The sequence below is a fragment of the Cannabis sativa genome, chromosome 2 (genome assembly GCF_029168945.1).
Source record: "Cannabis sativa cultivar Pink pepper isolate KNU-18-1 chromosome 2, ASM2916894v1, whole genome shotgun sequence".
Taxonomy (NCBI): domain Eukaryota; kingdom Viridiplantae; phylum Streptophyta; class Magnoliopsida; order Rosales; family Cannabaceae; genus Cannabis; species Cannabis sativa.
In genome coordinates, this window is record NC_083602.1 from 25,789,522 (window position 1) to 25,814,061 (window position 24,540).

A 24,540-nucleotide genomic window follows, 5' to 3' on the forward strand; every position below is an offset into this window, starting at 1 on the left:
TTAAGTATAAAAAAAAATACAATTTTCGAAAATAATAAAAATAGAAAAGAAATACTTCAAGCAAAAATATCATCTATCTAGATATTCTTTTGACTAGTTAATTCAATTTCTAATAATATATATATTTTAAATTCACTTATTTTAAATTAATCAATTAAATGAAAAAATCATTGACTTGAGTTGGTCCAAGAATTAATTAAAATAAATAATTAATTTACAACTCAATCTATTTTTCAAAATAAAATTCGAAAATATTGCATAATTAAAATGCAATTTTCGAAATTGATTAATAAAATAAAGAAAAATATATATTTTGAAAATTATTTAAATTTAAGTTGAAAAATTAAATTTCAACCTAAAATTAATTTTCTATTTAATTAAGTGTCATGAAAAATCAATAAATATTTAAGTATCATGATGAAAATCAACTTAGATATTTAGATTTTTCAACTTAATTAATTGTATTAAATTCAAGAAATAAATAATTAAGTGTAGAGAAGCCTTAATTATTAATTTCTATTTAATACTAGGAAAAATATACTTAATAAAATTGTACCAAAATTAATTATTTAAATAATTAATTTCACAAAAGTATAATATTTTCCTATTTAAATATTAGAAATAATAAGTAGTCTAGAAATTACTATCTAGAAAATATCTTATTTGACTAAGTATTTTTTTTTAAAAATTTGAAAAATATCTAATTTAAGTTATATAGAAAAAATCTAAAACTTAAATAATTTCAAATCTAGATTTAATTAAATATCACAAATTAAGTTGTAACCACTTAATTTGAAGATATCTTTTGAAGTTAATATTTAAAAAAATATCAACCAAAAAATATCTAAAATATTCCATTTTAAGTTAATATTTGAAAAGATATTAACTTAAAAAAATATCTTAAGAATCTTTAATAACTAATGCCTAAGATTCCTCAACTTGATTTAAAATTTAAATCAAATATTCAAATTTAAGTTAGTTAAGAAAAATCAGTTGATACAACTAATTTATAACTTAAATAGGAATATTTAATTAAATAAGCTCCAGAAAGAATCTTAGTTAGTTAAAATTCTATATTTAATTAAATACAAGAAAAATACAAATAGTTTATCTAGAAATAATATCTAAACTAAAAGTGTTTTTCTTAAAATTAACTTTAAAATATTAAAATGAAAATAAATTTTCATATATTTTAAAAGTTAATTATGTTGCTAATTCAATTTTATTAGGTCAAACTATTATAATTAACCTAGTACAGTTATTCAAATCAGGCAAATGGGCCTTCACAATTGGGGTAGTTCATGTGAGGGGGTGCTGGGTTCAGTATGTCGTACCCACTTCTATGGCACCCAACTCTCACACAAGGCCCAAAAGAGAGGAATTTAACCTTAAAATGAATAACTGTTATTAATTGAATAGGTCCAATAACTAAATGGACCTAAATAAAATCTATCATGGTGTGACATTTTATTTAGCAACAACCTATATGCATCTATATAATAAAATAAACATATAGGCTCACACAGGCACACTTTGGATGGATCCTATCATGTTGCTAGGTCATACACAGATGAAAGAAGATTGTAAAATTTACCTGTTACAAATTATTTACTTGACCAAGGGAGCCATCAGATCATTAGATGCAGCAAAAAGTAACCATGGCTATTTGCAATCAAGTAATAATAGGTTTTTAAAACTTACATACAAGCTAAAAACACATACTCCTGCAACAAGGTTAGCTGGATAGTTGGAAGTAGGATTTATTTAATTTTAAATAAATAATTTCGAAAAATAAATAATTAAATAAAATATTTTAATTAATTTCGAAAAAATAAAAAAATTTAATTAATTTCGAAAAAATAAAAAAAAATATTTAAAATTTCGAAATTATTTTTTAAAAAAAATTTAAAATTAAACCTACTATTTGAAAAATTAGGTTTCAACCAACCTAAATATCATTTCAAAATTTGCTAACTACTTTTAAAAAATTAAATGTTATTTTAAAAATAAAAAATTAAATAAAAATTAGAAAAGATAAATAAAATATCTTTTCAGATTTTTAAATTTAATTTAAATAAATAAAATAACAAAATTTAAAAGTTAGCAAAATATCTTATATCTATTTAAAATTACATGATTATAAATATCTTATTTTAAATTTAAATAAGGTCAAAATATCTAAAAAGATTTAAAAAATCTTAATAGATAAGATATTTTTAAAATATCTTAAAAGATAGGATATTTTTAAATATCTTAAAAGATATTATAAATATCTTTAAAAGATATTATAAATATCTTAAAAGATAAGATATTTTTAAATATCTTAAAAGATATTATAAATATCTTAAAAGATATTTTAAATATCAAAAAAAATATCTGACCTTAAATTTAAAAAAAATATAATCAAATTTAAAATAAGATAGATTTTTAAGCAAAAAGATAAATACTAGTTCTATTCAAATTCAAATTACACTAATATTTTGAATTAAATAAAAAAAATTAAATTAATTCAAAATGATAATTAGAATTGAATTAGGAATAGAAATAGTATATATATAAAACCATACAAAAAATTGGAAGTTAATTCCATGAAAAGGTATGAAAAATTGAAGAAAATTGAAAAAAATCGAAACTGTACGGACAGCTGCGATCGCGTGAAACTATCAAGACAAATTTCGATTTTGTCAAATCTTCAAAAAATCATAACTAATTCAAATAAAATCCAAATTGAGTTCTGTAAAAGGCTAACTTGCTTAATTTTTTCCATACTATCCAATAAAAATAATTCCAGAACCGAAATAACAATTATTTTTCACGAAAATTTCATAATCATCAATCAATCATCAAATAACACTCAATACAACATAATACCATCCAAAGAACATACAAACAATCGTTTTAAAGTCCAAATTACATGTAAGTAAATCAATTACCATGGCTCTGAGGCCAGTTGTTGGGAATTATTTTACCAGGATCTTAGATCTACTCACAAGTATGTTTATTAACATCCTAAATATGAACTTTCTAAAACGATAAAATAAACACATATAAAGTTAAGAAAACCTTACATTGATGCAGCGGAATAAATGTCTCCTTCCACTCAGATCTCTAACCCTTGATTCCTTTCTGTAGCAGAGTATAATCAAGATCTGAGCCCGAATCTCCTTCTTCTTCAAGCTTTGATCCTTCACAGTCTTCCAATCTATGATTGAGTTATCGCTAACGTGTGTGGGCACTTACTCTTTCACTAGGGTCACGAAAAAGATGAAGGAAAAGAGGGAGAGAGGTTTCGGCCAAGGTAGAGAGTGAGGGAAGGCTCAGTTTTTCTGAAGAGAGAAATTTCTGTCAGAAAGCTAATGAAAGCATGTATTGTGAATGAGCCATCACTTTCTATTTATAGGCAACTTACTAGGTTTAGGTTTAGAATTATTTGGCATTAAAATAATGAAAATATTAATTTGAAAAAGCCTTATAAGTGGCCGGCCATAGGTGTTGTAATGGGCCCCACTTAATTTTGCAATTTTATCAAATTTTATCTCTATTTTCTCAAAAATGCCAATTTTCCAATTCTAACCTTTTAAATGCCAAAACTAATTATTTAATAATTAAAATACATTATTAAATAATATTGTCATTTAATTTAATTATTAATTAGACATATAAAGTCTATTAATAAATAAATAAACCTAGAAAACTCTTTTCCTTACAATTTCACCCCTGAATAGTGAAAATTCATAAAATCATACATAGTCTAACTTTAGAATTATAATTGATCAATCACGAATCAATTAATGAGTCTTATAAGCAGAATGTTCTCAACTAGAATGGGGACCATGGATCTATATGCTGAGCTTCCAATAAGTGAACCAAATTTACCAAGTAAACTCCTACTTATTAATTCTTCGTTGAATCCACTCTTAGAACTTAGAATTGCACTCTCAGACTTATATAGAGCATATTGTATGTTTCACGATACCAATATACTATCTCATTTAACCATTGTTATAATCTTATTGTGATTTAAAGATCCTCTATATAGATGATTTACATCGAGATGGGATTTCTTTACCGTTCTCACCCCTCAATGTATTTTGCCCCTTAAAACACTTAGCTACCTGTAAATGGTGTTTAATGATCTAATAATTAGTCAGTTAAACAAGAGCTCATCCATTTACTTCTATTTGCTAAGCTCGAAGGGACTCATCACTTAACTTCTATACACCAGTAGAAGCTATAGATTCCATATTTATGTTCAGCACTCCCACTCAATCATACTATCATGTTCCCAAAATATACGTATCACCCTGACCCAAAAGTAGGCTTAACTAATAAATCAAAGAACATGAATAGCACTCCTGAGTTGAGCCCAAGCATATCAGGATTTAGATTCTTTTCAATCTTAAGATCAACTACTGATATTGACTTGGAAAGATATGTATAACGGTAAGTTTGTAATATCTTAACTTAGTTGCAATATCGGTCCAGTCCAATGTATACTCCATACATTCGAAACTAGTATACTTTACTAATGTCCTGGAAAGAACATAACACTTACTCCAAGTGTAAGTACACATCATCGCTGATTATCACATTAGTGTAAATCCAATAACACTGATGAAACAGGGACCAAAACTTTTGATTCATATGATCACAATCACATTCCACTGTGTTGACGATACTGTAATTGTGAATAAACATATGATCTGGATTTAGCGATTTTTGTGTGTATGAATGTAATAAACATATTAAACATATTAAACCATTAGCATGTAAAATTCATGCAAACATCAATCACTTCAAATTTCTTATATTGATAACTAATCAGATTGTAAAGAGTTTTATTTAGGGCATAAAACCTAACAGAATTAACCACAACCTTTCCTCCACTATTACTCTTCCTTAATCACAAAATCATTGATAATGTGAAATTCCTCTCTATATGTCTACTCTCTTGGGATACTGGATTCTATATCTTTGGCAACTACTTTTGGTTAATCAGGAAATTAACACTATTAGTTTAAGGCAATTTGGAATAATGCCAAAAATGTATAGAACTTTCCTTAGACTGAATAAGTACCTTTCCTGCAACTTTAACATTCAGTCTCTCTCTGGTAGACCTAGAGACTTCTCATAGGTTTTTACACTTCTCCAAAATCACTATTCCACCCCCAGAGTAACCACCATCTTATCAGAAAGATTTACTAGCACAGGCAAATTTCAAAATCTGATATGGTGTAGTCTAAGAGTTTTAAACACACCCTTATAGACTAACATATAGTTCCTCTTCTTTATCTTAAGATTTACTTGATTGTCTTCCAATGTTCTTCTCCTGGATTAATCTGATACCTACTCATTACTCCCACTCAACAGCAGGTGTCTGGTCTAAGGCATACAAAAGCATAGCTAAGACCTCTCACTGTTGATATAAGAAATTATTTCATGGCTTTATCTTTTCTGGAATAGTTGAGACTTTTCCTTAGATAAATAAAATCTATGTCTAAGAAGTTGTGAAGCTTCTATAGATTGCCATTAGAAAGAAAATGCTTCAGCATCTTACTAAAGTAAGTTGCTTGCATTGGAGTAAGTAATTACCAGGTATAACACAAGCCATAGGTTTAGATAAACTCAAACCTATAATACTAGGAACAGGAAGTTTGTTAAGTCCATTGAATGGACTTATAAACGAAAATTTCCTTTTATGTCCTTGTAATAGAAAACTTTAGGTTACTCCATGTGAATGGATTAAACCATAGTTCTTATTGGCTTTCTTCTTATTTTCTTATCTTGACAATCCATTACTTGTTTAAACTCACAATGGATTTTAATCACTAGTGTCTCCCAAGTCATAAGAAGGTGAGTTCCTAGGAACTCTCCCACTACGACAAGGTACCGTGAATTATGTCGAAGAAAACTAAATGGTATTGATCTCTTCGGTTGTGACAAGACAACAGAGGCAGTGGGATCATCATATGTTATATAAGATGATAGAACACTTTTGGAATCAAGAAAAATATCTCCTTTATTTGCTACTTGTTTTCAGACTTAGTCATTATCTTAGAAAAGTAGTATTTGTTTGAACAAACACTTTCTTATCTATTGACTATGGGATGGCCCACCCCTAATCACTTAGAATAGCTAACAAACCATGGTTAACAGTTCTAGCTTTTCTTAAGATTTTGATTAGGTCATCCATGAATCTAGTAATGATTTACATTAAGTGTAAAACCATTACATCATTCTGAAATTGTATTACCATAGAAGGATTTAGGCAACGACTAGTAACTAATCATCAACATGCAGCTCGAAATTTTTGGGGAGGTAAGTTTGGATATAATTCAAAAATCAAATTAATGATCTTTGAACTGCATATCTACTAACTATTTCTCCACCCCTATCAGTTCGCAAGATCTTTAACCACTTACCTTAATGGTTTTAACCATTGCTAGAAATTAATGAAATTTTTCAAACATTTCAAATTTCTTGCTAAAAGGTATAATCTAGAGTTATCGTTTTAAGAATACAACGAAAAACTCATATCCACCCCTGAATGTACATCCATCTGCGAATGAGATGAACTACTTTCAGTGGATATAGGCATATTAACTCTTTGCAGAGATTGATCTTGTCAAATCCACTATGAACAAGATAAAATGCCATAGATTAAAAAAAATGTGGTAGTGTCTTTTGATGATTTAGGTATAGTTACATCAATGAGTTCATAGAATACTGCAAGTGGATCCTGGTCACAGAATACCTAACTCATATTCCATACAGTTTCAATCCATTAATAGAAGATGGATATTAAACACTTGAGAAAGTGTAACTGTATTGTATTCTGGAATTAGAAATATAAGAAAATTTCTATTTGGAATCTAAAATTAAAGTCAAAGACTTAAATTTATACCAAATATAATGAGTAATTCTATCTTGGACCAGCACTACTAATACAAACTCTAAGTCAGATTTGCCCATACAAGTAGGAGATTTCTAATCAATGCTCTGGAAAGAACATAGCACTTCTCCAAATGCAAGTAAACTCTGTTGTAGATTATCATATCAGTAAAACCCTATGTCTGATAAATCTAGGAAACTTTATTCACATAGTCATGTTTACTTTCCAATGTGTTGAAGGCACAATAAACAGGAAATAAAACCCAACACTAACAACTTGCAGAACAAAATTAACTAACAGAATCTGGGTTAATATTCTCTAACAAACCCAATTACTAAAATGTGTGAATATTTAGTTATATTTTTAATTTTTAGTTTTGTTATGTATATTTTTAAAATTTTATTAATTAAAGAAACTACTTATTAATTTTTTATTTTTTAAAAAAATAATATTTAAAGTTTTAAAAATTTGACAAAAATAAATATAAAAGTTAAGAATATTAAAATTAAACATACTCTCGATATTAAAAATAACAATAAAAAAAATAATAATGTTACAAAGAATATATCAATATTAATATATATTTAAATTAATCTAAAAATTGATATAAGTTGAATTAACCTAAAACAAATAATATTAATAATTATATATATTTAAATTAATTTTAAAAAAAATAATATTAATATTTTTATATATTTATAAAATAAATCATATTAATATCGTTAAATGTAATAGAATATTTGTTGGAAATATTTTACCAGGATCTAGATTTACTACCATGTATGTTTTATTAACATTCTAATATGAGTTCTAAAACAATGAAATAAACACATAAGAGTTTAGAAAACCTTACATTAGGTGCAGTGGAATATAATGACTCCTTCCGTTTAGATCTCTAGCCCTCATTCCTTTCTGTAGCAGAGCATCACCAAGATCTGAACCTGGATCTCTTTCTCTCCTTCCTTTGATGTTGATTCTCCTTCTTGCTTATTGGATTCTTCACAATCTTCCACACTATGATTGAGATACCACTTGATGTGTGTGGGCACTCACTCATTCACTCAAGGTTTGAAAATTTAGAGAAGAAAAGAGAAAAAGAGGGTGGCGGCTATAGTATAGAATAGGAGGCTCAACTTTCATCTGACAAAGTTTAGTGTGAATGTGAGCCATCACTATCTATTTATAGGTAACCACCTAGGTTTAAGTTAGAATTATTTGGCATTAAAATAATGAAAAAATAAATAATAAAAGCCATTAAGTGTGGCCGGCCATGGGCTTTGGATATTGGGCCTCACTTATGCAATTTTGTTGTTTTATCATTTCTGCATCTCATTTTCTCAAAAATGCCAATTTTCCAATTCAACCATTTAAATGCCAATTCTAATTATTTAACAGCTAAAAAATAATTATTAAATAATATTGTCATTTAATATATTTATTAATTAGACAAATAAAGTCTCTTAATTAACAAATAAAACCTAGAATCTCTTTTCTTCACAATTTTGCCCTTGCTTAGTGAAAATTCATAAACTACGCATAGTCTAACTTTAGAATTATAATTGATTAATCAAAATCAATTAACTGAGTCTTACAGGCAGTATGGTCTCAACTAGTATGGGCACCATGGGCCTATATAACTGAGCTTCCAATAAGCCGAACCGAATTTACCAAGTAAATTTCCTAACATTTCACTCTCAGTCATATAGAACGCTCTATATGTTCTACGATATAGATACGCTATTAATTATCTATTGTTATAATCCTAATTTGATCAATGACCCTCTAATAGATGATCTACATTGAATAGTGAGTACATTACCGTTACACCTTCAATGCATTTTATCCTTAAAACACTTAGCTCCGTATAAATGATATTTCAGCGAAATGAAATGAGATCTCAACCATTTATCTCTGTTTAGCCAAGCTCGAAGGATATCATCGTCTCACTTCTAAATTCCTATAGAAGTTATAGATTCCATATTTATGTTAGCGCTCCCACTCAATTATACTATCATGTTCCCAAAATGTACTTATCACCCTGACCAGAAAGTAGGCTTAACTAACAAATCAAAGAACATGTATAATACTCTTGAGATCGAACCTAACCATATCAGGATTAAGATCAATTGATCTAGGATCAACAGGAAACATTGAATTGAATAGATATTACGGTAAATTTTAACATATCTAATCAAAGTTCAATATCGGTCCCTTCCGATGTATACTCCATACATCCGATACTGGTAAACTTTGCCAATGTCCTGGAAAGGACATAACACTTATCCAAGGTGTAAGAATACCTATCGCTGATTATCATGCCAGTCTAAATCCAGTAATTGACAAATCAAGGAATAAACTTTCGAACATATAATCAAGATTATATTCCACTGTGCTGACAACACTATAATCATTAACAAATTCATATGTTCTGGACTTAAATAGAATTTATACATTATATATATAATCATGAAATAAATCATGTGAACCATGCAACATAAAATGTTATTTGTGATCTTTATTAGCAAATCTGATTATATTGAAATGGGTTTTATTTAGGGCACAAAACCCAACAAACTCCCACTTGCACTAATATAACACAAAAAGATCATTTTAGATAAGCTCAACACCTCGATGTACAAATCAAGTGTAGTAGTAGTATACTCCTCGTAATAGGATCTGACAGGTTTAATCACAAAATCCTTGATATTGTGAAATTCCTCTCTATATGTCTACTCTCTTGGGATACTGGATTCTATACTTTCGGTAACTACTTTTTGGTTAATCAGAAAGTAACACTAGTAGTTAAGAAATGTTGGAACGGTGCCAAAAATGTATAGAACTTTCCTTAGACTGAATAAGTATCTTTCTTGAAACTTTAACATTCAGTCTCTCTCTAGTTGACTTAGAGACTTCAGATAGGTCTTTACACTTCTCCAAAATCACTACTCCACCCCCAGAGTAATCACCATCTCATCAGGAGACTTTCTATCACAAAGGCAAGTCTAGAAATCTGATTTGGTGTAGTCTAAGAGTATTAAATACACCTTTATCGACTAACATATAGTTCCTCTTTTTATTCTTAAGATTTACTTGATTGTCTTCCAATGTTACTTTCTTGGATTAATCTGATACCTACTCATTACTCCCACTCAACAGCAGGTGTCTGGTCTAAGGCATACTAAAGCATATATGAGACCTCTCACTGTTGATTGAAGGAATTCTTTCATGGCTTTATCTTTTCTGGAATAGTTGAGACTTTTCCTTATATAAATAAAATCTATGCCTAGAAGTCGAGAAGCTTCTATAGATTGCCATTAAAAAGAAAATGCTTCAGCATCTTACTAAAGTAAGCTGCTTGCACTAGAGTAAGTAATTAACTAGGTATACTGTTAAATGCTAAAATACTACATATTTTATAGTGTAAAAATACAAAATAAAATTAATTCTCTATAATATTTTCATGAAATTAATACAATATATTTTTATATTGAAAATAATTTATTAAAGATTAATTTTATCTTTGTTTATAAATAATAATTAGTATTTATGGCATAATAGAGAAAAAGAAATAAAAAGTTAAGAAAATGCATCGTTTTTATTTAAAGAAATACAAATTAATTAGATTTTAAATAAATATTTTCATTAAAATTATTATGATATATTTCATGTTGAAAATATTTTGTTTGGATTTAATGTTGTTTGTGTTTGATTGAAAAAAAAAATAGCATTATTAAAAGAAAAGAAAAGAAATAAAAAAATGACAAAAATAAAGGCCAAAGCTATAAAATTGGTATTTTTGAAGCCCAAAAGAGAGCACAAAAGGACAAAAGCCCTATTGGCCCTCTTCTTCTTCCCCTGCCGACATCAGCGCCACGTGGCGATTGCCCATTGGCTCGGCAAAAGCAACAGGAGCAGCAGCTCCATTTGGCCCTCTCTCCCTCTTCACGCGCGCGTGAGGCACACGGCCTCACCCTAGCCGTGCGTGCGCCTCACGCCATGCCCCGCGAATGGGCATCATTCAGTCCGTTTCCTTCAGCCACAAAATGCAATTTTTCTCCTTTATTCTGCAGCCGACACGTGGCACCGACTCATCAAAGGCAGCCAATCCGACAGTGCCACGTGTCACTCTGAATTAACTTTTTTGTATTTATATTTTTATCCACATGCAATTTGTAATAAGTTTAATTGCGCATTAGTCCTTTTACCCTTCTATAAATAGAAGCTTAGGTTTTTAGAATTCAGTTACAGTTTCAGAGTTTCACACATAAAAATCCAGAGAAAACGCTCAGTTAGTTTACCGCTTTTCTTAATTAATTTTCTTATGGGTTTCTAAGTTCCCTTATTATTAAGGTGGACGATGAAACCTAGTGTATTTAATTAAGTATTTATTTTTATTTTGATTCTGAGTACAATATATGCTTATGATTTTCGCTTCTTAAAATAATTTTCTTTCATCTTTAATATCACGTATTTTTGATAGTTAGAAATTATTAATGCTTGGTTCTACATTTTATTAAAAATAATATTCTTTGATTTTTTGTATTTACATTAAATTGTTTCACATTTAATGCTTAGAAGTTATAATTTTAAAGCGAATGAAAATCTATTTTTTTATTAGAAAATAATTGGTTTGATTACTGGTTAAATTATGAGAATCAATATAAACATAAATATTTTTATATACACTTAAGTGGATTCTGAACCCTTAATAATATCCCAATATTACTGAAAATATCTGTTACTGTCATTTTACTGTCATTTTTACTGTTTAAATACTTTATTTTATTTTGTTACCAAAAATCTCACCATTTTCGGGACTAGGTTAGAGTTTTATTAGCTTAGATTAAATTAGTATTTTCTTCGATTTCTCGCAATTCCCATGGGTTCGACCTCGTTCTTCACAATCTCCATACTACAATAAAGATTCGTGCGCTTGCGAGTTGATAAATGTAAAACGTACTATTTCGGTACACAACAAGTTTTTGGCGTCGTTGCCGGGGAACTGCAAGATGAAAAACTACTTTAATTCAAGTTGGTATAATTCTTCTACTAATTATTATATTATACATATTATATTACGTTTCTTAATAACAAAATAAACTTATATATATAAAATTATTATTATTATAATAAACTTACGTTTACGTAAGTTTTTTTAAAAAAATTATATGTGTATTATTATTATATATAATATTAATATATTATATTATTATATACAGTTAAGAAAAGCATATTATTATTATAGGGATATATAATAACGTATATATTATTAATTATAATTAATATTAATATTTATACTTCAGTCAAATATATGCATATTATTTATTTTCCGTTATATTTTAAATTCAGTTTTTATTTCCTGTTATATACATATTATTTATTTCCCGCTATATTTTAAATTCAGTCTTTATTTTACACACTTATATGGTAGGCACCGCCTCCTAATTTTTTCTATTATTTTAATTTTTGTGATACTTGGTATATGATTTGTTAAGAACGAAATTCTAAAAATTATTTAGTCAAAAATAAATTATTGTGGGTTGAAATTAAAAGTGAAAATTTTACATCATGGAACCAAATCAAGTAAATGTGGAAAAAAAAACTCTCATTGATCATTTTTCTCCTATTTATGCTAATTCTTCATCATGCATTATTTTTCCTGAAATAAATACTACACATTTTGTGTTAAAACCTTCTGTAATTCAATTTTTGCCATCTTTTTATGGGTTAGATAGAGAGGATCCATACATGCATGTAAAATATTTTTTAGAAATTTGTTCTACTTTTAGATTTCAAAATTTTTCTGATGAATCTGTTAGGCTTAGACTTTTTTCATTCTCATTAAAAGATAAGTCTAAAGCCTGGTTTAATTCACTCCCAGCCCGATCTATTTCTACTTGAAATGAATTAGTTAATAAATTTTTGTCCAAATTTTTTCCAATGTCTAAAACAGATAATATTAGGAGAGAAATCTCCAAATTTTATCAAAAAGATCGCGAAAAATTTTATGAATGTTGGGAAAGATTTAAAGATTTATTGCTAAAATGTCCACACCATGGTTTTGAGAAATGGAGATTGGTAAAATACTTTTATGATGGATTATCTCCTTCAAACCGACAAATGGTACAATCAATGCACACTGGAAAATTTGTGCAATTTAGAGGGGATGAGGCTTGGGAGTCTCTTGAGAATCTTTCTGTAAATTCTCAACAGTGGAATTGCCAAGATCGTAGATCGAAAGCTTCCAACACACCTAAGAGAGGTGGAATTTACGATGTCAAAGATGACGTAGATTTAAAAACATCATTAGCAAATCTAACTAAGAGAGTTGAAGCTATTTCAATAAGTCAATCCACGAATACTCCTATCCATAGGAATGAATTTTGTTCTCTATGCTATAGTACAAGTCATACTATTCAGTCGTGTCCATCATTGCCTATATACCAAGAGGCATTTTCTGAAGATGCGAATGCTCTTCAAACTTATGGGAATTCATTTGATAGCCCATTTGCTCAATCCTACAATCCAAATTGGAGAAATCATCCAAATTTTTCTTGGAGACAGAATCAACCTCCAATGAACCAGGGGCACCAATACAACTCACCCAATCAGAGTCATGCCCAACCTAATATGCCATATCCTCAACAACAAAGAAAACCATCTTTAGAGGATACCATACAACAGTTCATACAAACCACCCAACAAGATTTACACACAAGTTCTCAATCTATGCTAAGGCTTGAGACACAAATTGGTCAGCTTGCTACTGTTGTAGTCGAAAGGGAAAAGGAAAAACTTCCCAGTCAACCCATTCCCAATCCAAAGAGCCAGTATGAGATAAGTACATCTAGACCTATTGAAGAAGCTAATTCAATTTCTATCCTTAAGTCTGGAAAAATTATTGAAAAACTTGATTACATATCTCAACCTGATGCTAAAATGAACACTGACTCGTTAAGAAAAATGAAAAGAGTCAGCCTGAAAGCTCACATTCCAAAGACTCGGTTGAAAAAATGAGTCAAACTTTGTCGTTCATTTCAAAAGCTCCATTCCCACAGAGATTGATCCCAATCAAAAGAGGTAGTCAGTATGACATCTTAGAGGTATTCAAGCAAGTAAATATAAATATCCCTTTCTTAGATGTCATTAAGCAAATACCTGCCTACTCAAATTTTTTAAAAGATCTGTGTACTGCAAAAAGAAACACCAATGTTCCGAAAAAGTTAGCAGATCGATCTATGAAAATTCCTAGAGAATCACAATCACTCCCTAGACCACAAAAGTTATTTCGACCTCCTGATTGGGACATTCCTTTTGATCCCGGTAAGTTACGTTCTAAATGGACTGGTCCATTTTCTGTTCGTACTGTTTTACGGAGCTGTTGAAATTGAAAATTATAAATTTGGTAATGTATTCAAAGTCAATGGTCAAAGGTTGAAACCATTTTTAGAATTAACACCACCTGAAGTGGAGGAAACGCTCTTTCATGACCCGATTTACCAACGTTAGTGAATTCTTTCACTACTGGTCCTATCTTTAATTGCTCTCTTTATTTTCCGTATTTTAGTTTATTTTCCGTCATTTGTTTTTGTTAGAACATCAACATCTATCACTGTGCATATTCTCTGTTTTTTCGGTTCTCATCTCATGTTCTTATCATATACATATTTAGACATTCAGGACACTGTCTCATTTTAGTTGGGGGTACTGAATATATTCTTGCGTTAAGTTCGATAAATTTCTTACCTTATTGAAAATTTTGATGCTAATTATGTGAATAAATAAATATTGTGTTAGACTAGTTTATACTATATTTAGTTACTTAGATAGTAATTCCAGTAAAAATTGCACAAACCAAACATATGATTTGATTGTTTTTAACACATTTAATTGAGAAAAATCTTAAGTTAAAAGCTTTCATTTTTTGTGAGAAGTGAGAATTGAGAAAACGACTTTTTGAACATATATTGATCTTCTGAATTGGTAAAATTGAAATTTTTTGAAATTTGAAAATATGACAATTACTAGAGGGATATTTTTTTTAGAATTGAGCCTAATTGTAAATTTATTATCTTTATATTTTCTTATCACATGTTGCCTCTTGTAAAAAAAAAAAAAAAGAGTAAAGATGTATATTGTGGATATTGCCCTTAAAAAAATACATATATATCATATAAAGAGCAATATCTTACATACTATATATATATAAAAAAAAATCAAACAAGAGCAACATTTCTCTATCAGCGTAGCTTGGTCAAAATTTAAAATATACCAAAGAAAATTTTTCTACGGTAAATAATTATTGTGGATATTGCTCTTAAAAAAAATACATTTATATCATATAAAGAGCAATATCTTAGTTTTAATCATTTAGCAAAGTAAAAAATATATATATATATATGGAGGAGGTTCCAATGGTTACATTTTTATTGTAACCATCATGGTTACATTTTTTGTAGCCATTGGATTACTATTAAATGGTTGTGATTAATTTGGAAATTAAATAAAAATAAATAATAAATAACTTGTAACCTGAAAGTAACCTAATCATTTATTTCCTTATAAAACTTTAATTAAGATTAATTATATTTTAAAATTAAATTAATTATAATTATTAATTAATTTTTTTCAATTTATTACTATATGAGGACTTTTAGCAATTTATTTTTTTATACTTAAATTATTTAAACTTTTATAGCAAAACTTTTTATAATTTAAAATTATACACATATAATTTCATAATTTAAATTTTATTATACATGTAATCTTAATTTTAAATTATTACACTTAATTATTTAATTTTTCTTATTTAAATATTTAAAAATTAAAAAATGAAATAAGTTGAAGGATTTTTTAGAAAAAAAATGACTGCACTTGTTATCGATTGATTAGCTTGAGACCTCATACTTAGTTCATATAATTGTAACAAAATAATTAAATATCATTTAAAAATAATTAATTATTTGAAAATTTATTATAAAAAGAGAATTTTAATTTGTGTCAAAAGAAGTTTAATTTTTGTAAAAAAAAATAATTTTATTGTAAATACTATAATTAAATGGCTTAATTATTAAAATAATTCAAGTAAGGATTTATATATAAATATTAATTGCTAAAAGAGGTCTTGTTAAATATTTAATTAATTATTTCAAGAAAATAATTAATTATAATTAAATAATTCTAAAAAAGGAATGTCTATTTAATTAATTATTTTAAGAAAATAGTTAATTATAATTAATTAAATTTAAAAAGGGAAAGTCTACCTATTAGTAACCTACTATTACAGGTTAAAAAAAAATGTAACCATATGGTTACAATAAAAATGTAACCATTGAATAGTCACCCATCTATATATATATATATCGGTAAAAATATATATGCATATATAATATATATATATAAAAAAAAATAATATATCATCATCAATCAAAAGAGACTTTGCTACAGTTTATTTTTCGTAAATTTTAGTCACCAAATATATAAAAAAAAAAAAAAAATCGTTGTTTATTTCTTTATTTTGGCTCTAGGTATTGTAATGAAATCCCGAAAGTTAACTTGTTATTTGAATTTCAAAATATTTTTGGTTAGCCTATCTATTGGTCAATAATTGTTTACATTGTTCGTCCTAAAAATCTTTATCCATTTGAGCGTAAATTAATATACCTTTCCAACTCCAAGAGTGACAACCCTTCCTCTTTCAAATATTTCAATACCTGTGAGGATTTGGAGTTGAGACTTTTTACTTTAAAGATTTTTTTTGATATTATCTGTGTTATGAATTAAAGCAAATAATATGATTTGAAGCACACACACAAAATCTGGAATTATATCTATTGTAATTTTTTATATAGTATTTTCTAGAGTTACACCAATATTTTATTTTGTTTCGATTAGTCAGAGTTTGTTTTGATTTGTTCATCTTGGTAATATTTTGTTATCCGCTTGAATTGCTAGGGACTAGCAATAAGCTAGTTGGGGGTTGTGTTAAATGCTAAAATACTACATATTTTATAGTGTAAAAATACAAAATAAAATTAATTCTTTATAATATTTTCATGAAATTAATACAATATATTTTTATTTTGAAAATAATTTATTAAAGATTAATTTTATCTTTGTTTATAAATAATAATTAGTATTTATGGCATAATAGAGAAAAAGAAATAAAAAGTTAAGAAAATGTATTGTTTTTATTTAAAGAAATACAAATTAATTAGATTTTAAATAAATATTTTCATTAAAATTATTATGATATATTTCATGTTGAAAATATTTTGTTTGGATTTAATGTTGTTTGTGTTTGATTGAAAAAAAAATAGCATTATTAAAAGAAAAGAAAAGAAATAAAAAAATGACAAAAATAAAGGCCAAAGCTATAAAATTGGTATTTTTGAAGCCCAAAAGAGAGCACAAAAGGACAAAAGCCCTATTGGCCCTCTTCTTCTTCCCCTGCCGACATCAGCGCCACGTGGCGATTGCCCATTGGCTCGGCAAAAGCAACAGGAGCAGCAGCTCCATTTGGCCTTCTCTCCCTCTTCACGCGCGCGAGAGGCACACGGCCTCACCCTAGCCGTGCGTGCGCCTCACGCCATGCCCCGCGAATGGGCATCGTTCGGTCCGTTTCCTTCAGCCACAAAATGCAATTTTTCTCCTTTATTCTGCAGCCGACACGTGGCACCGACTCATCAAAGGCAGCCAATCCGACAGTGCCACGTGTCACTCTGAATTAACTTTTTTGTATTTATATTTTTATCCACATGCAATTTGTAATAAGTTTAATTGCGCATTAGTCCTTTTACCCTTCTATAAATAGAAGCTTAGGTTTTTAGAATTCAGTTACAGTTTCAGAGTTTCACACATAAAAATCCAGAGAAAACGCTCAGTTAGTTTACCGCTTTTCTTAATTAATTTTCTTATGGGTTTCTAAGTTCCCTTATTATTAAGGTGGACGATGAAACCTAGTGTATTTAATTAAGTATTTATTTTTATTTTGATTCTGAGTACAATATATGCTTATGATTTTCGCTTCTTAAAATAATTTTCTTTCATCTTTAATATCACGTATTTTTGATAGTTAGAAATTATTAATGCTTGGTTCTACATTTTATTAAAAATAATATTCTTTGATTTTTTGTATTTACATTAAATTGTTTCACATTTAATGCTTAGAAGTTATAATTTTAAAGCGAAGGAAAATCTATTTTTTTATTAGAAAATAATTGGTTTGATTACTGGTTAAATTATGAGAATCAATATAAACATAAATATTTTTATATACACTTAAGTGGATTCTGAACCCTTAATAATATCCCAAATATTACTGAAAATATCTGTTACTGTCATTTTACTGTCATTTTTACTGTTTAAATACTTTATTTTATTTTGTTACCAAAAATCTCACCATTTTCGGGACTAGGTTAGAGTTTTATTAGCTTAGATTAAATTATTATTTTCTTCGATTTCTCGCAATTCCCATGGGTTCGACCTCGTTCTTCACAATCTTCATACTACAATAAAGATTCGTGCGCTTGCGAATTGATAAATATAAAACGTACCATTTCGGTACACAACATATACCATAAGCCATAGGTTTAGATAAACTCAAACCTATAATACTAGGAACAAGAAGTTTTGTTAAGTCCATTGAATAGACTTATTAACGAAAATTTCCTTTCATGTCCTTGTAATAGAAACTTTAGGTTACTCCATGTGAATGGATTAAACCATAGTTTTCTTGGCTTTTCTTATTAGTTTCTTATTTTGACAATCCATTACTTGTTTAAACTCACAATGGATTTTAATCACTAGTGTCTTCCAAGTCATAAGAAGGTGAGTTCCTAGAAACCCTCCCACTACGACAAGGTACCGTGAATTATGTCAAAGAAAACTAAATGGTATTGACCTCTTCGGTTGTGTCAAGACAACAGAGGCAGTGGGATCATCATATGTAGAATAAGATGATAAAACACTTTTGGAATCAAGAAATAAATATCTCCTTTATTTGCTACTTTATTTTCAGACTTAGTCATTTTCTTAGAAAAGTAGTATTTGTTTAAGCAAACACATTCTTATCTAATGACTATGGGATGGTCCACCCCTAATCACTTAGAATAGCTAACAAACATGCAAACCATGGTTAACAGTTCTAGCTTTTCTTAAGATTTCGATTAGGTCATCCATGAGTATAGTAATGGTTTACACTAAGTACACAACCATTCCATCATTCTGAAAGGGTATTACCTTAGAAGGACTTAGGCAACGACTAGTAACTAATCATCAATATGCAAATCGAATTTCTGGGGAGGTAAGTTTGGATATAATTCAAAAAATCAATTTAATGATCTTTGAACTGCATATCTACTAACTATTTGTAACACCCTAACTATCTTAGGCGTATTACGTGATTTTTAAACGTACTGTGCAGCTCGTTGCTAATCAACGAGGTTTATGGAAAAACGTGATTAATTAAAATTTTGCTTTTTCATTAAACTTATAAACCATTTTATAAAAGTCTCGGGATCCCGATTTATAAAAATGTTTACAAAAGTTTCACTGTTGAACTATTACATCAAAATATAAGTCGTCTAACGACAGTTACAAAAAATCCCAGCCTTGCTGTCCCGAGGATCGTACGCTCCAGGCCTAACCGCCCCGACATGTACAATCTCATAAGCTCGCTCACGGTCCATCAGCTACAGCCTTGCCTTTACCTACACATGAACATAAACTGTGAGTCGACAGACTCAGTAAGAAAAGCATAATAATATCATACATAAAACTGACTGCCGTGTCCAACACGATACTGAGTCCCGCTACTGCCATGTCCAACATGGTATTGAGCACTACTGCCATGTCCAACATGGTACTGAGTTTTGAACGTTCAGGGGACGGTACTATTGACAAGTATCCTCCTGATCGGTCGAACCGGTCATACTCCGGCTGCTGGTCATACTCCAGCCTGTACCGACGGGATAGGTCAATAGCACTGAACCACCAACCAAGTGTCAGCCTGATCGGTCGAACCGGTCATACTCCGCCGCCGGTCATACTCCGGCTGTCTGCAGAGCGTGACAGGGTCGGATGGTTCGAAGCCTAAATACATATCTAATGTAATCTAGCAGGCTTCCTACATGCACGCTAAACATGTAATCTACATATGCATACTGTTATACTAATCTTACCTGGATTCCGATTTCAGGTGTGCCGGTCAACCTGAACCGAAGCCGACGGCGGATTGCGGCTCCTAAACCATAAAAATCACAACGCTATAAGTGACACGCTAAATCACTTCCCGGGGACTAAAACTTGAAACTAAAAGTTTCCCTATCGATAAAAAGCATGGCAATACCCCTAAAAACCTAAAAACGAGGAAAACTAGGGTTCGGAAAAATTCCCCAACCGGCAGACCGGTTGCCCAACCGGAATTCCGGTTCTGGGAATTACTGAACCCCCATCCGGAATTCCGGATGCACAACCGGAATTCCGGTTCCTCGCAGGCAGCAACCATAAAATTTCATAACTCGACCAATTTAACCCCAATTGGTCCCAAACTTTCCAGACCTGCTCTATATATCCCAAATAACATTTCTAAAGCATCAAACCTACCCAGAATGCACAGAAATGAAAAACACCATTGGAGCTCAAGCTTTGAGTTCCAAACTCAAGCTTGAGCAAATCCACCTAACATGCATCCAAACCTATTTAAACCTACTCAAATAAGCATAATATCACCTCTGAAAACATACAAGAACACCCAGCAATTCACAGAAACAAAATGAACCATTTCTTTCCAAAATTCCTAACTTTTTCACATAAAAACTAAAAGCTTGAACAACCTAACTAATCATGCTTCAAACAACCCAAATTAACTTCAATTAGCATGCTTTGAACCTTAGAAAAATAACAAAATCACAGCAGCAACAAATACTAAAATCATCATGCATTTCACTCAATAATCATCATTTTTTTCATAGTTTCAAGGAGAAATCAAGAGAGCTAACCTAGCTTGGGAAAATGCTTAACCTTGGATGAGAATCCACTTGAAAAATTGAGCAAAACCCAGCTCCAAACACACACATGCACAGCCGAAATTGAGAGGAAAAAGAGAGAGAGTTTTCTTGAAAATTTCTATTTTTTTCTCTAAGTGAAGAAAAATGAAAGAACTTAAAGAATAATGCCATTTAACTAAACTCATTTCAGCCAACTAAAAAATAACCAAATAATATTTAATTTCCATTTAAAAGTCACTAAAGGACAAAAAGTCATTGGGGCAAAAAGACCATTTTGCCCCTCCACCATAAAATCACATAAAACACACTAAAGGGGTATTTTGGGAAATTCTAAATTCCCGGCCATTCCCGACATTCCCAATGTCTAAAACCCGTCCCCAAAATACTAACATACTAAGTTGTGATTTCTACTGAGCCAACCGCCGAGTTCCAAAATACCGGACACCGGAAATACGAAATATAAAGACTACTGATGACATAATCATGCATTTCTGAATTCCGTAAATAACAGTAATAAATTATTTAAATGGCTATAAATAATTTCATAATTAAACATAAACAGCTGCTAATTTCCAAATTAACTAAGCGGGCTTTACAACTATTCCCCCCTTAAAAGGATTTCGTCCCCGAAATCTAACCTGAATAACTCTGGATAATGAGCTCGCATATCTGATTCTAGCTCCCAGGTGGCTTCCTCCACCTTGCTGTTTCTCCAGAGAACCTTGACCAATGCTATGGTCTTATTCCGAAGGACTTTATCCTTTCTATCCAGGATCTGCACTGGCTGTTCCTCATATGACATGTCTGGCTGAAGCTGAAGACTCTCATAACTGAGTATATGAGAGGGGTCTGAAACGTATTTTCTCAACATTGAGACATGGAATACGTTGTGCACTGCTGATAAGGCTGGAGGCAATGCTAACCGATATGCCACTTGACCTATCTTCTCGAGAATCTCGAAAGGTCCAGTAAATCTAGGGCATAACTTGCCTCTTTTCCCGAAACGTTTAATCCCCTTCATCGGAGATACTCGCAAAAACACATGGTCCCCTACTCGGAACTCAACATCTCTACGTTTCGGATCTGCGTAACTCTTCTGTCTGCTCTGTGAGGCAAGCATTCTAGCTTTTATTTTCTCTATTGCCTCATTGGTCCGCTGAACTGACTCTGGACCTAAATACTTCCTCTCCCCTGTCTCATCCCAGTGGATAGGGGATCTGCACTTCCTACCGTACAACAGTTCATAGGGAGCCATCCCTATCGTACTCTGATAACTGTTGTTGTAAGAGAATTCTATCAACGGCAGATATTTACTCCATGAACCCTCAAAGTCCATAACACAGGCTCTCAGCATATCCTCCAATATCTGAATTGTCCTTTCGGACTGACCATCTGTCTGAGGATGAAATGCTGTACTGAATTTCAGCTTCGTACCCATTGCCCGTTGCAAACTTTGCCAAAATTTGGAGGTGAATTTCGGATCCCTGTCCGAAACTATAGACTTCGGTACCCTGTGAAGTCTCACTATTTCCCTGACGTACAGTTCTGCCAACTGATCCACTGAAAATGTTGTTCTGACCGGCAGAAAATGAGCAGATTTCGTAAATCGGTCCACCACTACCCAGATGGAATCATACATACCCGTGGTCCTAGGTAACCCGACCACAAAATCCATAGTAATATCCTCCCATTTCCATTCTGGTAGGGTTAGAGGCTGCAACAACCCTGCTGGTCTCTGATGTTCAGCCTTGATCTGCTGACAAGTGAGGCATCTCGATACGAATTCTACCAAATTCTTCTTCATACCGTTCCACCAGAAGTATGGTTTCAAATCTTGGTACATCTTGGTGGTGCCGGGATGCAGAGAATATGGAGTAGAATGAGCCTCCTCAAAGATCTCGTTTCTCAATTCCACACTGTTCGGAACACAAACCCTGGCTTTATACAAAAGCATCCCACTATCTGACACTGAAAAGTCTTTGGCTTGACCAGCCAATACCTCATCTCGGATTTTCACTAACTCCGGATCTGTCATCTGAGCGACTTTTATTCTTTCTAATAGATCAGATTGCAGCGTCAAGTTGTGAAGCTGACCTACCACAAACTCAATGCTGGATCTAACCATATCCTCTGCTAGCTGAGATGAGATCTGAACCATGCTAGCTACTTGCCCGGGACCCTTTCTGCTCAGGGCATCGGCCACTACATTGGCTTTTCCGGGATGATAGAGGATCTCGCAATCATAGTCCTTCACTAATTCTAACCAACGCCTTTGTCTCATGTTCAAATCTTTCTGAGTAAAGAAATACTTGAGACTCTTATGGTCGGTATAGATCTCACACTTCTCTCCATACAGGTAATGCCGCCAAATCTTCAGTGCAAAAACCACTGCGGCTAATTCTAAATCATGAGTCGGGTATCGCTGTTCATAATCCTTTAACTGACGGGAGGCATAAGCGATGACCCGATCGGCTTGCATCAATACGCACCCCAAACCCTGTTTGGATGCGTCACAGTAGACTACGAACTTCTCCTTGTCCGAAGGTAAAGCTAGTACTGGAGCAGTAATCAATCTCTGCTTCAGCTCCTGGAAGCTAGCTTCACATTTATCTGACCAGATAAATCGCTGATTCTTCTTTGTAAGCTCGGTTAGGGGCATTGAAATTTTGGAGAACCCCTCCACGAACCTACGGTAGTACCCAGCTAATCCCAAGAAGCTTCTGATCTCTGTCACTGTCTTCGGTCTCGGCCAATCCCTGACGGATTCGATCTTCCCGGGATCCACCTTGATCCCGTCTTTACTCACAATGTGCCCTAGGAAGGACACCTGAGACAACCAGAACTCACATTTCTTGAACTTGGCGTAAAGTCTATGTTCTCGAAGTCGTTGCAGTACCATCTGAAGATGTAACTCATGCTCCTCTTCTGATTGAGAGTACACGAGGATGTCGTCGATAAACACAATCACACAGATATCGAGGAAATCCTTGAATACTCTATTCATCAGGTCCATGAATGCTGCAGGAGCATTGGTTAGTCCGAATGACATAACCAGAAACTCGTAGTGTCCATACCTAGTGCGGAAAGCCGTCTTTGGAATGTCCTCCTCTCGGATTCTCAACTGATGATAACCCGAACGGAGATCAATCTTAGAAAAGACCGTCTTCCCCTGAAGCTGATCGAACAAGTCATCGATCCTAGGTAATGGATATTTATTCTTCACCGTCAGCTTGTTCAACTCTCTGTAGTCGATGCACATCCTCATAGATCCATCCTTCTTCTTCACGAACAAAACCGGGGCTCCCCAAGGTGACACACTGGGCCGAATGAACCCTATGTCAAGCAACCCTTGGAGCTGAATCTTTAATTCCTTAAGTTCAGCTGGAGCCATCCTATACGGGGCTTTAGAAACCGGATCCACCCCTGGTGCCAAGTCAATCACGAAGTCAATCTCCCGCTGAGGTGGTAACCCTGGAAGTTCTTCGGGAAAAACGTCCAAAAATTCCCGAACCACTCTGATGTCCTCTGGCCGAATGGTGTCTGGCCGAGTGGTGTCCACCACCACGGCCAGAAACCCTAAGCACCCACCGTGCAATAATTCTCTCGCTGACATAGCCGAGATCACCGGGATCCGAGATC

At 31.5% G+C, this 24,540-nt stretch overlaps 1 non-coding gene across 1 annotated transcript; it reads right to left on the reverse strand.

The window, feature by feature from the left end:
- Positions 1 to 12,847: 12,847 nt before the first annotated feature.
- On the reverse strand, positions 12,848 to 12,954 carry LOC115721466 (small nucleolar RNA R71). Its single transcript, XR_004012488.2, has one exon. It is a non-coding gene; the product is annotated as a small nucleolar RNA R71 (small nucleolar RNA).
- Positions 12,955 to 24,540: the final 11,586 nt, after the last annotated feature.